The 11,701-nt window shown below is 40.9% G+C and overlaps 1 long non-coding RNA gene across 1 annotated transcript in view; it reads right to left on the reverse strand.

Moving 5' to 3' along the window:
- Positions 1-10,664, reverse strand: part of LOC108350991 (uncharacterized) — a 186,940-nt gene extending 176,276 nt beyond the window's left edge. The window contains exons 1-2 of the long non-coding RNA XR_001837981.3: positions 10,608-10,664; positions 9,689-9,825 (exon numbers count right to left, since the gene is read on the reverse strand). This is a non-coding gene — a long non-coding RNA (uncharacterized LOC108350991). The remainder of the gene's footprint in view (positions 1-9,688; positions 9,826-10,607) is intronic.
- Positions 10,665-11,701: the final 1,037 nt, after the last annotated feature.

An 11,701-nucleotide genomic window follows, 5' to 3' on the forward strand; every position in this document is an offset into this window, starting at 1 on the left:
CTGAGCCACCTGGAAAGAACACTCTCCAACCTGTAGATCAGCCTACAAGCTGCACAGTGCACTCCAGCCTTCTAGCTTTCTGAGCTTTTACCCATGCCGGGGAGGCCTTTAGTGATGCAGGTCTTTTTCATTCACTTCTGAATCTGTACAAACCCTATACCCATATTCCTATAAGCTACCACAATAAAACTCCTTAGTTCACAAAGTCGGACTTTGGTGGTGTTTGTAGTTTGGTCTATCATAGATTGCCTATCTGGATATAATAGCTGTTTTTTTCCACATTTCTCCAGAAAGTCTGTCGTGAAACACATACATCTCTACAAAGAATTTAAATGGAGTCATTCCCTATAAGAAGTGAAAATGCTCCAACCACAAGACAGGGGCACTACAGGATAACAAAAAGCCTCATGACACAAATGCGTTTTCTCTTGTGGAGTTGTCGGCATGAGTTCTCCTATATCCCCAATACTCTTGCCAATAGAATTGGTTATGCCCCAGAACTTGATGGTAAGACACCACATATTTGAGCTATAAAACACAGATAAATCAAACTTGTCCTGGCATAAATGTTTCATCCCTACTGGCTTTCTTTTATAACTCTGGTTCTATGCCCACCATCACAATAAAAATCATTAGCTTTACCAAGATATCAACCCTGCAGTCTATTGACTGGCTTGGCAAAACATGCCCATTGGTGTAATCGTGGCATGAACATTATGAAAATAAACAGCCACTTTCTGATTGGATTTAATTCCCTCTCTACAAAATGAAGCCCATACCTGGTAGCATTATCAAGCCAAGAACGTATGACTAGACAAGTCATAGACCCTATGGAAGAGACTAAGACTATTATTCTGTTAGATGGACAGACTAGTAAATTAACTGTTAATCATTATTGCTGTTACAGCCATAGATGATTGCATCTTTCAAGCATTAAAAGAGAAGCTTTTATTTGCAGTGGATATTATTAACAAAGCTCCACAATTTGTCAAAATGCAGATACCAAGAGACTATAGAATGTTCAACCCTAAATGGGATATCTACCTCCCACGCCCCTCCCCCGGAGAGTCAGGGGTTTCTGAGGAGAGGATAAGCAGAATGATTGTAAGAGCCATAAACAGTAGAGTACAAGAAAAGATGTGTTTTCTGGACACAGCATAACATTTGCATATATGAGCTCACAACACTTGGGAAATTATGCAGATGGCCTGTGTAGGCTCAGTTCAGACAAAAATCTCAGCATGGAAAAGGGAAGTAGGCATGATGTCTAACTCCTAGATGAATAAGTATTGTCAATTGATAGCTTCCAAGAGAGAAAGAATCAATTTTCTTTAACAGTTGAGGCACTAATAGCTCAATCATGCTCCTTCAGTGGAAGGCCACACATCTAAGACTACATGAGCAGCATATAGAATGAACCTGATGTATTTAAAAAGAAGAGGACGGAAGCTGGGTAAGTAGGAAAGGGAAGATAAGTTAGAGGGTAGTTGGGAGAGGTAGTGAATATCGCCAAAACACATGGCATGAAATTCTCAAAGAATAAAAATATTCTAAAATAGTGTAGGACTTTGAGTAAAGGAGCTGGCTGTCCTTCATAGAAGTAGCCATCACTGATAAAGTGGAGGCCAGAGTACAATAAATGACTGGCTTTCCCAATGAAGACATCATCTCCTAGCCAGACTCCAGATATAAGCCAAAATGCCAGTCCCTAGGCCTCCAAACTGGAATTGCATCCTACAGACGCTGCCATTGCAAATGCCCAGACATCAGCTATGTCCTTACTGGCTTTATTTTTCTGGAGCATACAGATTTATGCTACATCTCACACTATCCACAGTGAACAAACCTCACTGAACTCTCCATTACTCGTCATCCTATGTGATTAAAGTAGGGACTGTAAGAATGTCCAGGGCTTTGGCCTCCTTTCTGTGGACCTCTATTCACTTACCTCAGAACCGGACCTTTCATCATCCACCAAAGGGTGTATATTCAAGTCTTCCTAAAAAGGAGTGTTACAAAGCACATAGTACCAATAATGTTCTTGCTGAATAAAATAAAAGAGTGTTTTCTTTTTATAAGAAATTGTAAAAAACAATGTTCCTCACAGCGGGTAAAATGTTCCATGTAGAAATTGAAACACTGGCGTTATCGGTTGCCTGCACTTTGTCAGGGCACTGCAGTCACATGACATACAGAGTTGGACATTGAAGTCGAGATCAATCATGAGCTGTGATGGGCATCACTGTGTTTTCCAAAAATACCTACAACCTAAGACATTACATCTCTCATGAATACAAATGAACATACAGGACAGCGTTTCATTTACTGGGGAAGTTTTAATGTTTTACATAAATATTTTATATATTTGTGAAAATGTGTTTTCAAAATCAAAATTCAGTAAAATGACTTAGAACACTACAGTGTTTATTTTGTTTTGTAATGGGACAAGGTCTCCTACATGTCAAGATGGCTTCTAATTTGCTATGTAGCTGAGACTCTTAAATGTCTACCTTGTCCTTCGCCTAACATACCTGTTAGGACTGCTTTCTTTTAGAGTCCAATATTTCTGAGCTTCACTCAGGGTCTAATGTCCACCTTTTTATGTCACGTAGCTTTCCCTGAAACCATGTACCTGGGGCTTTGTTTCAGACTGGAGAGATCTAAATGTACGGTGGTGGTCGCTGTTTGCCCTCTTCCCTCTATCAAAAGTTTTGAAAGTGAAGTTTGCCCATTCGCTTATCGTCAGTCCAATAGAGTTACCCGAACTTTGAGCCGAATGCATTGGGAAAAATGGAAGTAAGAAAAAACAAAACAAATAAGCATACAACAATAAAACCCTTTGTTTGGTAAGGTGCTGTCAATTTTAGAAGTTTTGATTGAATCAAAATATAAACTTGTCCTCCATGTTTGGAAATTTGATTGAGATCCATTTTCTTCTTTCAAGCCCTACTGAGTCTCAGTCTTTCCAGTTATCAATCCACACACAGAAACATTTTAGGATTTTTAGATGCAATAGGAGCAAGGATTGTATATATAGACATAAAAGTCAGTGGAATGTGGGCATGGTGTCAAACAGTTCTGGAATCCCAGCATCTGGGAGACTGAGGCAGGAGGATTGCTGTGAGTGGGAGAACACCTATAGCTACATAGTAAATTCTAGGCCAGCCTGGCATACCAAATGAGATATGTTTGCAAACACGAACAAAAACAAAATTTCACAAAACAAAATTTAAAGCCCAGTGGAGAGAGCTTGGAAGCCGCCATCCTGGAACTCAGCTGAAGCCTGTGCAGTAAAGCCTATTTCAGATCTACTGTTGAACGGAAAAATTTCTCTTCTCATTCAAAGCCCTACCCTAACAGTTCCCCATTCAGTGTGTCCCTCACACTGGCAGAACCCTGTCCTGGCAGACGTCTTTTATCTAGAAAGCTGCTGGTGTTCAGAGCTCATTTTATTCTCTGACAAAGGGTGGTTCTTGGAAGTCAAGCATGCTGCGGTGTGAAGGGACAGCATGTCCCCAAACTTTAACAAAGGCTTCCCTAGAACCCAGCTCGTGCAGCCATCTACTTCTTTTAACAGGGTTGCAGTTTTCAGGATTTCCTCTTTCCAAATGTCAACATTTGGTGTTCTACTCTTTTGGGATTGTGATCATCAGGAGTTTGATCTTTAGAGATTTTATACTTTAGGGATTTGACTGTTTTAGGATTTCAACATCTGAGATTAGGGCAGATTGCATATCCTTCAGGGTTCTGGTTGGCAGGGTGTGATCTGGCAGAAGGTTGCTTGTTTGTGTCCCACCTTTGATCCTCTTCCTGGCTCTCTGCATTGCTGCTGAAATATGGGTGGGTGGGGGATCATGAACCTTAGGCTTGCACACCCCCCCAGCAAGAACATTTGTTATTTATGAATAATCTGCATTTCTAGGTTGCATCAAAATACTTAATTTTCTCATTGTAAAAGTGAATATAACAATTTTCCTACATTTCCTCTCTTGAAAATCCCTGGTGATGTTCCCTTCATGAGGTCCTTAATGGTTAGGCCCCTCCTAAAGAAGGGAAGACTCTTGGACTGTTATGGACATATCCCTGCCATCCACTAGACATGGATGTGGCAGCATCTAAGCAGTGTGAACAATGACTTCCATGCCAGTCCTAGACACCTAAGATGAACACAGCCACTGATAACCAATGTGTAGAAAACACATTTGCACAGTTGTACACATCACTGGGAGCTCCTCATTAACTAATGCAGCATTCCCAATTAGCAAGAGAGGAGATCTCCCCCCGGGAAGGTCTACCAGCGCAGGTTGATGGGCTGGGAGGTCTTTGCGGGAGTCTATGCCCACTCTTCTCTTTTCTGTCCAAGTTATTGCTCATGAACGGTGGTGCTCTACTAGTTCGTAGGAGTTTCCTTCTCAAAGATGTTATAGAAAAGCAGAATAAGAGAAAAAAACAAAATTCCTTTTTGGGGGGAGCGGAACCTCAGTAACTCTAACCTGATCTTGATGAATTTTTTTCCCTTAAAGCTGGTTGGAAAAAAAAAGGAATCATGACCTCAAGAGGATGTAGAATATCATGCAATATCCCAGGAAACAGATTTCAGGTTCTCTAGGAACAAATGTAACTTAGAAGGAAAAAGCCAATCTCTATCACCTTAAGCACATTGTGCCCGCAGACACCTGGGCGCTGAGACCACACCCCGTAAGTCCTTGTGGAGCTACAGCAAGAAGTTCTGAGGCTGCATAGAGGTTGGGAAGATAAGAGCAGAGATGTGAATCTATTGATACAAAACTTTCCCTAGACTCAGGTGTTGTCCAGTCCATCCTTTAACATATCATTTAACATAACAATAACATAACATAACATAACATAACATAACATAACATAACATAACATAACATAACAACATAACAAAACAAAACATTTGTTGCAGATCTTGGCTTTGGACATAGTTACTTTTCAGGCTGACAATCTGAAATTTATGTTACAACTTGTACCAATGGTACAACATGTTTGGTCTTAATACATCTTTTATATATATATATATATATATATATATATATATATATATATATATAATTTTTCCTTTTTATTTACATTTCAAATGTTATTCCCTATCCAGGTTTCCTGTCCATAAACCCCCTATACCATTCCCCTCCCCTTCTTCTATAAGGGTATTTCCCTCCCCATTCACCCCCATTCCTTTCCCCCTCTGACATTTCCCTACACTGGGGGTCCAACCTTGGCAGGACCAAGAGCCTCTCCTTCCATTAGTGCCTCAACAAGGCCATCCTCTGCTACATACGCAGTTGGAACCATGGGTCAGTCCATGTACAGTCTTTAGGTAGTGGTTTAGTCCCTGGAAGCTCTGGTTGGTTGGCATTGTTGTTCTTATGGGGTTGCAAGCTCCTTCAACTCTTTCAATCCTTTTTCTAACTCCTCCAACGGGGGTCCTGTTCTCAGTTCAGTGGTTTGCTGCTAGCATTCACCTCTGTATTTGACATGCTTTGGCCATGTCTCTCAGGAAATATCTATATCTGGTTCCTGTCAGCATGCACTTCTCTGAATGAGCCATTCCTTCAGTCTCTGCTCTAAACTTTGCCTCCATATCCTCTCCTATGGATATTTTTGTTCCTCTTTTAAAGAAGGAGTGAAACGTCTGCATTTTGGTCATGCTTCTTCTTGAGCTTCATGTAGTCTGTGGATTGCATATTGGGTTATTCGAGATTTTTGGGCCAATAGCCACTTACCACTGAGTGCATACCTTGTGTGTTTTTTTGTGATTGGGTTACTTCACTCAGGATGATATTTTCTAGTTCCATCCATTTGCCTATGAATTTCATGAAGTCATTGTTTTTGATAGCTGAGTAATATTCCATTGTGTAGATGTACCACATTTTCTTTATCCATTCCTCTGTTGAAGGGCATCTGGGCTCTTTCTAGCTTATGACTATTATAAATAAGGCTGCTATGAACATAGTGGAGCATGTGTCTTTGTTGTATGTTGGAGCATCCTTTGGAAATATGCCCAGGAGAGTTATAGCTGGGTCCTCAGGTAGTTCAATGTCCAATTTTCTGAGGAACCTCCAGACTGATTTCCAGAGTGGTTGTACCAGTTTGCAATTCCACCAACAATGGAGGAGTGTTCCTCTTTCTCCACATCCTCACCAGCATCTGCTGTTGCCTGAGTTTTTTATCTGAGTCATACTGACTGGTGTGAAGTGAAATCTCAGGGTTGTTTTGATTTGCATTTCCCTGATGACTAAAGATGTTGAACATTTCTTTAGATGCTTCTCAGCCATTTGATATTCCTCAGCTGAGAATTCTTTGTTTAGCTCTGAACCCCATTTTTAATAGGGTTATTTGGCTCTCTGGAATCTAACTTCTTGAGTTCTTTGTATATTTTGGATATTCGCCCTCTATCAGATGTAGGATTGATAAAGATCTTTTCCCAATCTGTTGGTTGCCGTTTTGTCCTAAAAACAATGTCCTTTGCCTTACAGAAGCTCTGCAGCTTTATGAGATCTCATTTGTTGATTCTTGATCTTAGAGCATAAGCCATTGGTGTTTTGTTCAGGAAATTTTCCTCAGTGCCCATGTGTTCCAGACTCTTCCCCACTTTTTCTTCTATTAGTTTAAGTGTATCTGGTTTAATGTGGAGGTCCTGGATCCACTTGGACTTAAGCTTTCTACATATCTTTTTTATCCTTGCACAAACCCAGCTCAATCTCCTTCCAAGCCTGTAAACTCTGTAACACTTTTATAAAAAGTATTAGCGAACAAAGATTTTAATTATCCTGCACATATGGTGAAGGGAGACAGGACACACAGCCCATCCTCCTATTACCTGCATCCTCATCCACATGGCTTTTCTCCATCAAAGTCCTTTTTAGGATCTTAACCTGGTCCCTATGTGTACTCACACAGGGCCCAATCCCGCTGGTTCTTTTATCACCACTGTTCCATACTGTTCTATAATGTTCTTGTTTCTCACAGAGCATGGCAGCTCTCCCAGATCTCCAACCCATCTGGAAAGCCAGGGACATCCTGATTTGGAGACTCAGCTTTTTAAGAGAGAAATTGGAGCCATATAGACCTCCATTTGTAGACATGATTTTAGTCACAACAGTATGTAATCAAAAATTGTATATTCTGTTTTTTCCATATAGTCGATAACATATTATCTACATATTTTCAATAGCTATTGACAATTTATAGATTGTTTACATATATATCATATGAGTGTGTTGTAGTATATGTGGATACTGCTTTCTTGAAGGCTGTTTCTTCTCACTGAGTTCTCACACAGAGGAAGGAATAGGGTATCACTCTGAATTCTTAAGAGAACATTAATCCAGACTGTGAGTGCCTTGCCTTCAACAGAAAACCATTTTTTTTAAAAGATCCCACTTCTTCTTATAAGCGCCATGACTATAAGGATTTCTGCATGTAGATTTGGGTAGAACATGAGTATTCAGACCACAGCAGGTACATTCTCAAGTCTTCCAATCTTCAGCTATGTTTCTGCTCAGCAAAGCCCTGTTTGACTCTTAGCTGAACAAAACACTACAATACTAGAAATAGCCTTCACATTTTGAGCAAAAACAAGCTCTAGCAACTGCTTCCAGATGGGAAAACAGCGCTGTGAAATAGTTCATCAGATGCTTTCATCAAAAATGTCAGTCATGAAAGAAATAAATTCTGTGGCTGCCTTAGGTAATAGGAGACTTATGAAGATTGTGGGCAAGTACAATCCATGACACTTGCTGGGTCCTGTGTGATGCTAAATGTTCTCAGCGCTTGGCATCCCTGAGTAAGTTCACTGTTCAAGAGATGTATTGGCTTGTCCTAATCAACAACTCCTAGGCAGTTTCTCTTGCCTGGTAATGGAATTTTTGTTCCTCTATGGCTCTTGAGGGGAACATTAACACCCCAAGTGGTATAACTTCATTCAAACTATATATGTATAACATGTAATTGTAGGTAAATATAAAATAATGATTCTCTGTGGCCTTTTCAAATATCATGGTTATTTACTGTCCATTCCCTCAGTTAAAGCCTTTCCCCCATTTTTCCTTCCATAGAATCCATGTCTTGCTATTTCCCTCTCTAGCAACCCATCCTCACCCCATGTTCCTTTTTGCTCTGCTGGGTCCTATTATTATTTCAGGTTATATACATCATCCAAAACTTGGCTCTAGGAACCACAAATCAGAGAAAGCGTCTGCCTTTTGTCTGGCTTTGACTTATCTCACTACAAATGAATAGGATTCAGTTGTGAACCACCTTTTACTATCCATTGATCAGCTGAACAATATTTAGGTCTTTCCTATCTCCTGGCTGTTGTGAATAGAACAGCAATAAGCACTTCTGTGCTTCTGCTAACCTTATATGCATTGAGAACCACACTATGGGTGTTCTTTCTCTTGGCTTTTGGCGTATACCTGAATATTCAGAAAGAATCCCTGCAAATATGTTCCAGTCAGTTTTATGTCAACCCAATACAAGCTAAAGTTCTTTGAGAAAAGGGAACCTCAACTGAGAAAAGGCCCCTACCAAGTGGGACTGTGGGCAAACCTGTGGTACATTTCATTAATAGGTGCTTAACCCTACAAGGTGCAGTGAAACTCCTGGGTGGGGTTATTTTTGTATGGTGTGAGAAATCAAGCTGAGCAAGCCATGAGGAGCAAGCCCATAAATAGCATTCATCCACAACTTCGGCATCAATTCCTGCTTCCAGGTTCCTGACTTGAGCTCCTGTCTTGACTTCTCTGGATGACGGACTATACAAAACGATAGCAGTGGTTTTCAACCTTCCTAATGCTGGTGACCTTGAATGTGATTCCTCATGTGTAGTAACTCCTAACCAGAAAATTATTTTTGTGTGACTTCATAACTGATTTTGCTACTATTATGAATTATAATGTAAATATATATGCTTGTGGTCATCTTAGGCAGCCCCTGTTGAAGGGTCACTTACCCTCAAAGGAGTGGTAACCCACATGCAGAACCATGTGCTCTGTGCCGAAATTAACCCTTTCTTCCCCAAGTAGCTTCTGGTCACAGTGTTCATTACAGCAACAGAAACCTTAAGACCGCATGTAACTGAGTTTCAGAACTTCAAAGCAGGGTAGCGTTTGCATACACAGCGATTTGGAATCAGTTAGAAACAAAATAAATCTGAGTAAAAAATATTGGGTTATTCTGATTTGTTGTTTAAAACCTTTTATTTTATAATCCATGTATATTATGTGTCTGCTCGGGTGCATGTATGTGTGTTGGGGGGAGTGGTAACCACAGAGGCCTGCAAAGATTACTGGATCCCCTGGAACTGGAGTTAGAAGTGATTGTGAGATGCCAGTCAGGGGTGATAGGAAATGAACTTGAGTTCTCTAAAAAATCATCAAGGGCTCTTAAGTGCTGGGCAACCTTTCCAGCACATGTTCATTCTTTAAAAAAAAATCAATTCTAGCAATTTCTGGGTTTCAAATCATTTCCTAATAAATGGTTCTGCACAAATGACTGGATCTTTATGATCTCAGTGAACACTGGCACGAAGAAACTTTAGTGGTCATAGCTATCATTCTCACACCCAGACCCCCAAAGTGAGGCATTCCAGTTTTCAAACAGCCTTATTAGACTCTATCTGAGGCAAAAACTGAGGCCATAGTGTACTCCTTATATTTCTTACCTTATTAATGAAGCTTTTCAGAATTACTAGAATCAGCATCAAAAGGACAGCTGCGAAATCAAAATGGATGCCATGCATAAAAATGGCATTCCATTTATCTCAGGGCCCCAGGCTTTGTTCTTCTACATACTAGCTACCTGCGATGGAAAACAACATTGTATCACTTACTTAGTCAAATCTTTACATGGGAAGTGTTTAGTGATGTGGTAAGTGGCAGTCATGATTAAGATGGGGGCTGAGGAGACAGCTCAATGGGAAAGAGCAATCGCTCCACAAGTGCAGAAACCTGAGTTCAGAGCCACATCTCAGCATCCTTATAGGGATAAGAAAGACAGAGAGGATAATTCCCATAAGCTTGAAGGCCAGGTGGCTTGGTATAGAGCAGTAGAAAATTAATGGAGGACCTGCCTCAAGCAAGGTGGATGGCAAGGATCAACACCAGAAGTCGGACTCTGACTGACTACTACACTCACACCTAGGCACACATGTGCCTCCACTAGTGCACGCATGCACACAGAATCAATATTTTTGTATTGACTGAGATAATAGAAATCCCCAGTGTAATCCAGTGTGAAAGCATCTTCCTCGTTGTCAATGAAACAAGCTTCTGCCATAGACCTCTGTGCTACATATCATCGAGTGACCTTCCTTAGCTACAGAAGGAAACAATACCAAGACTTTGACACTAGGTACAGCAGCTGTAAACATCCCAATCGCAGGTGCCTCAGGAAAAGCTTCATTTGGAAGCAGCCTTATTTTTGGCTGCAAATACAAATTTTCCAGATGTTACTTTTAAGGGATCATAGGGAGACTTCGCATCTCAGGACACGGTTGGAACAAAATTATATCCAAGAAACAAGAAAGCCTTTCCAAATAAGAATGTCACTAGAAATGTAATCGGGTTTATTTTGTGTCTCACCTTTAAAAGAATCCCAGTGGCTAGCCAACTGACTCCTTGGGAATGCTTAGCTGTTAGAACTGCTTGACCCTATGACCTTCATTGTCAGTTGCTTCTTGGACTTCTGGGAACGGGAGACAATATAAAAAGCCAGCAGTGGCTGAGAGAGATAGGATTGGAGGAGGATCAGGGAAGGATGGGAGTAAGGTCTCTAGGTGGCAGGAGTGTAGAGTCAGAAAGGAGAGTTAGAGAGGAGTAAAGAAAGATTGACACAGGAAGAAGGAAGGTTGGGTAGGGCTAGGGAAGAGATTGAGCAGAGTGAAAATGTCAGGAGATGTCAGGAGACATCTGTGCTAGGAGAAGCTGAACTGAGCCAGAGAAGAAAGTGTTTACAGACAGCTACATGAAGAACCCACGAAGATCCCACAAAGTAGTGAAAAAATAAGAAAAGATACAGCTTCCTTGGAACGAAATCATCTCCAAGAAACAAAAACCCCTTTCCACATAGCAACAGAACTGGAAAATACCATGAAAGCTCTGTCTACTGCCTTCCTCTATCCCCCTAATAGAGAATCGTTTATTACTTTTATTTCCATAAGATAAGGGACTTCCAGAAGGGAACATAGGAATCCAAAAATGTATATCAGAACGTGAGAATGAACTAGGGGTACACAATTTAACCCTGTACTTTATAGAATAAAGGTTGAGACCTGTGGAGTTTTTCTCAAAACACACATTAGTGTCCGGTTGAGTCTCCTTCCATGACCTTTCTTTCCTATCTCTTTGACCCTCTTGTCCACTCTAACCTTTCCACCCTCAGTATTTCTCCATTTTCAAATTGGATGTTGTTACAGTAAAAATTAAAAATGATCGGTTTCTATCAGTTCCTGCAAACCAGATCTGCTCGCTCCAGCCAGCTGCTAGCCTGCCGCACAGAGCACAAGCCGCCCCTCCCAGCTGTCTCCCTTTTAGCCACATACATACACATACACCTACACCTACACACACACACACACACACACACACACACACACACACACACACACACCTCATCTTATTCTGAGGGCCGTGCGAGTTCTCACTCCACGCGGGCAACAGAACCAGATCTGTACACT

The sequence above is a fragment of the Rattus norvegicus genome, chromosome 5, assembly GCF_036323735.1.
Source record: "Rattus norvegicus strain BN/NHsdMcwi chromosome 5, GRCr8, whole genome shotgun sequence".
NCBI classification, from domain to species: domain Eukaryota; kingdom Metazoa; phylum Chordata; class Mammalia; order Rodentia; family Muridae; genus Rattus; species Rattus norvegicus.